We start from the raw sequence: 7393 nt of genomic DNA, 5'->3' as shown, positions 1-7393 counted from the left end.
TACAATGTAAATTCACCATAAGAATCGGTTAAGGCTTCAAAGCAGAATTGACTACACAAATGAAAACAATTTTGGCTCAAACAATGCTTTAAAATGGGCAGTGTAAAACCAAACAAACACTTTAAAAAATATACCACATTAGCCAATGGTAGAAAAAAAAAGATATATATTTTTGCCTTAATGGAATAGTTTACCCAAAAATTTAACTTCTCTCATAATTGTCATTAAAAGCCTCTGAAACTAATTTAATTTGAGTCAAAAAATTGGACTAGCTTAAAGGGTTAGTTCACCAAAAAATGTAAATTCTGTCATTAATTCCTCTCCCTCATGTCATTGGACACCGGTGAGACCTCCGCTCAACTTCACACACAGATGAAGATATTAGTGTTGTAATCCCATGGCTCAGAAAGGCCTTCATTGACACCAATGTCATTTCCTCTCTCAAGACCCATAAAGGCACTAAAGACGTCGTTACAAAGCCCATCTCACTACAGTGGCTCTACAATCATTTTATGAAGCGACGAGAATAGTTTTTGAGTGCAAAAAAAACAACAACTAAATAACAACTTAAATAGTGATGGGCCAATTTCAAAACACCGCTTTATAAAGCTTTGAACCGTTATGAATCAGTATATCGAATCAGCGGTTCGGATTGCCGGTTTGATATGATACTCAATACACTGATTCATAATGCTTTGAAGCTTCAGGAAGCTGTGTTTTTTTAAATCGGCCATCACTATACAAATCATTATTTAGATTTTTTTATTCTGGTAATAAAATGATTGTAGAGCCGCTGTAGTGAGATGGGCTTTGTAACGACGTCTTTAGTGCCTTTATGGGTCTTGAGAGAGGAAATGACATTGGTGTCAGTGAAGGCCTTTCTGAGCCATCGGATTTCAACACTAATATCTTCATCTGTGTGTGAAGATGAGCGGAGGTCTGACGGGTGTCCAACGACATGAGGGAGAGGAATTAATGACAGAATTTACATTTTTAGGTAAATTAGCCCTTTAAGGATGAGTAAACTGAATTTAAATGTTTGGGTAAACTATTTAACTTAGCCTAGATCAAAGAAAGATTTAGTAAACAGTAGTACAGTTAACTTTGTTTAAAAGGCTTTATACAGTACAACATTTTCAAAGAAATGTACATCATTGCAGTTTTGAAGAGAGGTTCTGTACCTTTCGGCTCATCTGCTTGATCTCAATGTCCATGATAATTTTTGAAAGGCCTCAAAGGTATATTTGAGTCCTTCAGGTTCAGGATATTAAGTTCAGTGCATAAATTAGTCCAAACATCATGGCGCAGGCACATGCAACAGAGGGCAACTCGTGTAGTACTTCCACACCATCAATGACAATGGAAATGTCCACTGCACGACTGAGCATCACTTTCACGCATCACAAAAATGCCATTGTTGTCTTTTCAAATTCTCTCTCCATTTCCTCTCTCTGGTCAGACTAAAAACATACAAGAACAGAAATTTAGGGACTGTGGAAAAAAAACACACACACAAAAAAAAACACTCTTCATCTGAAAATGTAGTACAAAATTTTGTTAGCTTTCCTACTAGGTCAATGTAGAGCCCAAACGTCTGTTGCTAACTTTCATTCAAATGTCTTTGTTTGTGGTCAGCATAAATATAACATTTGTACAGTTTATTTCTTTGCCCATATAGTTTTTCAAGAATATAACCATATTCAGTTAGGATGCCTTGGGGCGAGTCAAACATGGGGAAGTGTTGATTTGGTAGTGAAATATCACTTTAAGGCAAACATGGTTGGAGAAAATATTAGTAGTTTGCATTGTCTACATTACCTGGTATACTTTGATCAGACAGTGTGCATCTTCACCAAGGTACATGATCAGGCACTTCAGCCAGCTGTCTTTTCTGATGTCTATGTTCAGACTCTACAAAACATTCAAGATGTATTTTTATTAGACCAAAACACTACTACATTGATTGCCACTAGCAATTTTGTTCACATGCAACCAATACCTGATCCATAAGTTTAATAGTGTCCTTCGTTTTTTTCACGGAGGACTCCACCTTTGCTCCTAATAACCTGGAGAAGCTCAGAGCTCTGTCTGTCCAAAGATGCCATAAATCTCGATTGTAAAGGTCGGGTTGTCATGCGCAAAAATTCGGTATTAATCTGTTAGAAAGCAAAACAAAAAATAGTCATCTGAAAAAAAAATATTTTACTTCAACAACTAGTAAAATACACATACACTCAAAGCATTAAACAACAAAAGGCATTTTTATGGCATCTAAGACATTTTCAAAAACACTATATACTAAAATCCCATGGTAAAAACTATGGTAAAATTCTGAATTAGTCAGTTACATTATAAAAATGTTCAATAAAATAAATGATTTTACCTCCTCTTGTTGAAACAGAGCTGGCCATCTTTCTTGCAGTTCCTGAACACTAGGTTGGTTTTCCACTATCTCTTGTCTGCATAAGGAAAATGCATAAGGCATTTCCACATTGAGTTACTTGCCAATGAGAATGTTGTGGTAGAGCATAAACGAGAAGAAAGACAAAATGACAAAACTGACCCTCCAAAGCAATAATTAAAAGGTGAAAATTACTTACATTTTTCATGTATCTGGACTATTTAAAACATTTTCTATCTGTTGTTCAGCAGTACCCCATCCTGCAAAAGACAAAGACAAATTAACAAACTGTATCACATAAAAGTAAACAGACAACTTCTTTACCGGGTATGCTGGTCGACGCGATACGATAATATATGTCACTAAAGACGTATAAGTATGTCACTTTCATGTAAAGTTAAGATGACCAGATTTCTGAAATAGAAACAGGAAACAGTGTACAGACATTTACTAATTGAGCGGTCAAAATATCACAAAAAAATCGAATTTGGTATTATCTATGAATAATAATAAAAACTTTTTTTTTGTGTGTGCAATATCTGCGGGTTATTTTGAACGAGCTGTAAAACGGGTACATTTCCGGGGACAGCTCCAGTCAGGGAAAGAACACCAAAAACCATTAACCTAACATCTACCATTAACGTTATTGTGTTAACATTAATCATAAAGGAGAGACCATACAAATAAGCAGAGCGAATACCTTGCGAACGCGAGCTTCATAATATATCAATAAAAATCATCAATAGACAACATAACGCTAAGGCCACACAAAGCGTCCAAAGCACGTGCATAATACATAGCGCCCTGTGGCACTCCAGCATACCCGAAACAGTCTTTATACTATCAATATCAATCCATCTCACCTCAAGCAATTTACTTGTATTATTATCATTTTATTTCCACTTGGTTTAACATCGTGATGAGGTAAACCTTCTAGCCGTGTTAGAGCTGACAAACTAGTATACTAACCGTATGTCTCCAAAACAACAGTACAACATAATATTTTATGAAATTATACACATATAATGTTAATAATACGCCAACATATATGTTTAAAATTACTTACCAATTTTCCTGATTCCCGTTTTACCACGCCGAGTTCATCCATGCGGTGTAACAAGATGGCGGAAAGTTGAACATCCTCACGCACGACTACAGATGACGTTAGAAGTCACGTGACAATGGGACCCAATATTTTTACTTTAATTTAAACAAATGTATTTACTTTACACTAAAAAGACGTACTTTTAATTTAAATCAACCAAACTTTTTTACATTACACTGATGACCAGACAGAAAATTAAATGTTTTGAGTTAGATCAAATATAAAAACTTCTTTAGAGTAAAGGCATGCCTTTTGCACTTTTTTCAGTGTATTTTTGTACCAAAACGAATTGGCACACTTTTTTTGATGCACAGCTTTGTTAGTAATCCATTAGTATTCTCCTTGTGGGAGTATATGGAAGCCTTTTCTTTTTTTCCTTCGCTACAAATCTTGTCCAATTTCACCTCAGTTTGGCCGATATGATCTTCACACCGAGCCTCATAAACGTTATCGGATTTAGTATGATTTAAGATTTTTGCAACTGGTTTTGAATCACACCCTTGTGTATTTGACAATGTTGGTGTAAAAAAAAAGGGGTTCTCAGAAAAGCTATTTTTACTCCAAAGATGTGTGTGAACTCCACTTATTCTAATTTTAAAGTTGCACCTCTGTCTCATTGAATCTTAGCATTGTACAGATTGGCTGTGCTTGGCCCTGTAATTGATGCTTGCAGCTATAGTCTACATGTGTAATTAAATAAAAGCAATTATGAACATCACATTCGTGTTGAAATTGATATAACTAAAAGCAAACAGCTACTTGTTATTTAGCAGTTGCTTTTCTCTCGTTACAGTATATTCTATTACAGGTGCTGCTCCCCTGGAGCTAGCCGGGATTAGGTGTTCTGCTAAAGGGCACAGTGGTAATTGCTCATAGACCCTGTATGCAAAAACACTCGCACCATCTAATTGTAACCCTAGGTAAAGTTAGCCTAGAGTTTTAGCGTTTATAAAAAAATAATTTAAAAAAGTACAAAAGTACAACATACAATTTAGATAAAAGAAAAAAAAAACAATTTATGAAAATCTGAAATCAATAAATACATTTTCTTTTTTTGTGTGTGATTATACATTTTACTTAATAACAGATGTATACTATTAGCTAAAAAGGTGTTACAATTAATGTTTCATTTAATGTTGTAACGACTGGACCGATCAAACACAGTCTTCACCATCACTCACGCAGGCAGACTCTGTGATGTCTGTGTGTCCCACTGTGAATTATCACCCTTTTGTCCACTCATACACTTCAAAAACACTTGGGCTGATTGTTCTCAAATGAGAAAACAGTATAACCAACAGACAGTCTGTTTAATGAATGAACATTGATTTCCCCAGTACATTTTGCATATCATTACTGTTTGTATATTGTCATTTTATATTGTATATTTTTATGCATGCTTGATGATGTTAATGTTAGCCCATTTAGCTGGTGTCTCCTATCAAAATATACACAATTTAATGACTCACACTTAGGTGGACATCACTTTCGCTTTTCAGTTTGTTTGTGTTATATTTATCAGATATTTTTCATCACTTACTCCAATCATTCAAATGAGTCAGCCTTTCAAACAAAGAAACTCTCCCGCCTGAGAATTTCACCTCCCAATTAGTTAAGCCAAATGCAATGGTGTGACATCCCGTGAAGTTAAAAGCCAACACAACGTTCCCTCCATCGCTTGATGGCGGGCTTCATTTCCAGAATGCTGTTTTGCGTGAAACCTCACCTGGTGTTGCCGGCACAGCTGGCACACATCAATCCATGTGGGCCTTCTTTGAATATTACAGAGTCTCTGCAAGTTCACCGTCGCTTCTTCTCTCAACATGGAGGGAATCGATTGCAACTGCAACACCGTCAGACCGAGCTATCAAGACTTTCTCCTGCGACTGTATATCCAGATGCTCTTCAACAGCTCATGCAAATGCAAGTAGCGTACAATATACAAAATCATTGTAAATAAAAAGCTGTAAACCCCTTTGTTCAAACCCCTTTGTTCCTGTTCCCCCCCTCCCTCGACCCTGCTACCCCCCTCCACCACCATATACAGTGATATAAATGCAATATTCCAGTGTCATTAAATTAATTATACATGCTGGAAAAAGCCCAAACTGTCTGCAGGGTCCTAGAGCACACAGAGCCTGAGTTACACACTTTCAAAAATGAATTTATATGTAAAAATCAAAAAGTGCCTAATTTTTTGGGGGGTTATAACAGCTTACACAACACATACTTAAATGCTTATCACTTTTAGCAGTGTTTTATGTAACTTTAAAGGGTTTCCTGTAAAATGACACCAACATTTTGAACCTAGAACACTGTATGTGTGTATGGGAAGCTTTTCAATTCGGGTAGGCCAAATCCAGGCGGAAATGGCAACAGAGTAATTTAGTTTAAATAGATTACTTTGTGTAAAACAAATGCCCAAGTGATGCATATCTCCAGAAAGTAGAGACTCTAAGCTTTCAAATGGTACCACATATGACATAGCTCATATGACACAGCTCCTCCACAGACATTTAAAATGGAAAGAATATACATGACGATGTCATTCCCGGTTAAAAATAAATAGTCACTTATCAATCAAGCTACGAAAAGTTATTTTAAGAAAGAGTTCTTTTTCTGTAGCCACGGAAAGTATCCTTTCTGAAGAGTTGATAGACAATCAGTACTGAGTATTCGCTGAACGAACAGATTAATTGATTGTAATATTAATTCAGTTAACTGATCCGAATATTTATAATTAATTAAGGTCAAGGTCAAGGTCAATTTATTTATATAGCACATTTACAACAGCCACTCAACTGACCAAAGTGCTTTACAAAAAAAGCCAGATAAAAGTCCAAAGAGAAACTAAACAAAAACAAAAGAAAATACAAGAAAAAGCAATACAAATTCAAAGAATCAAATAGCATTAGCAGACAAAAAATAACAATAATTAGAAAAGCAGCATTGGCAGAACAATAGCAGACTAAGAAACGACAAGAGCGATAAATGCAGTACAAATTTAGGCGGTAACATAATACAGCAAAAGGCATAGAGTAACAAACTCAATATCAGATGATAAGAGAGAAGTGATAAATTAAAAGTGTCAAGTTAAGCGATAACATACAACAGACAGTGCAAAACAGTCAAAAGTAGTCAAAAAGCTTGAGAAAACAGGAAAGTTTTTAACAGAGACTTAAAAACTGTCAGGGTATTAGCCATTCTAATCTCTAAGGGCAGGTTGTTCCAGAGTCGCAGCCCTGCCACTGCAAATGCGCACTCCCCTCTGCGCTTGAGTCTAACACGAGGGACTACAAGCAGAGCCTGGACGATCGACCTTAAGTTTCTGGACGGAATGTATGGGTTAACAAGACCAGAGAGATATTACGCAGAGATTTAAAAACAAACATTACAATTTTAAAATCAATTCTCTGTTGAACCGGCAGCCAGTGTAAAGATTTAAGAACCGGCGAAATATGGTCATATTTGTTACACTTATGAATAAGTCTAGCCGCAGCATTTTGGATTAACTGTAAACGAGCAATTTGAGAGCTTGCTATGCCGCAATATAAAGAATTGCAGTGGTCAAGCCTAGATGTGATAAATGCGTGAACAGCCATTTCCAGAGTTTCCGGTGTAAGAAAGCCTTTAATTTTTGAGAGTAGACGAAGCTGGTAGAAAGTTGAACTGATTACGGACGAAATTTGTTTGTCAAATTTTAAATGCTGATCAACTAGAACACCTAGGTTCTGCACTCCTGGAGATTTAAAAGGCGATAGAGTCTTTAAATTAGGGATTATATACTGAGAGTTTTCATTTGGGCCAAATGCAATGACCTCCGTCTTGTCTTCATTTAGAAAGAAGAAGTTTTTGGCTAGCCATGATTTTACCTCCTCTAAGCATAG

At 36.1% G+C, this 7393-nt stretch overlaps 1 long non-coding RNA gene across 1 annotated transcript; it reads right to left on the bottom strand.

The window, feature by feature from the left end:
* Positions 1-947: 947 nt before the first annotated feature.
* On the bottom strand, positions 948-3555 carry LOC137038134 (uncharacterized). Its single transcript, XR_010897394.1, has 6 exons — positions 3468-3555; positions 2601-2661; positions 2384-2459; positions 2000-2156; positions 1819-1911; positions 948-1460 (listed from the first exon to the last, which is right to left on the bottom strand). It is a non-coding gene; the product is annotated as an uncharacterized lncRNA (long non-coding RNA).
* Positions 3556-7393: the final 3838 nt, after the last annotated feature.

Source organism: Pseudorasbora parva, chromosome 13, assembly GCF_024679245.1.
Source record: "Pseudorasbora parva isolate DD20220531a chromosome 13, ASM2467924v1, whole genome shotgun sequence".
NCBI classification, from domain to species: domain Eukaryota; kingdom Metazoa; phylum Chordata; class Actinopteri; order Cypriniformes; family Gobionidae; genus Pseudorasbora; species Pseudorasbora parva.
The sequence above is the reverse complement of the archived record's forward strand: the minus strand, read 5'-3'. Positions and strand labels throughout refer to the sequence as shown.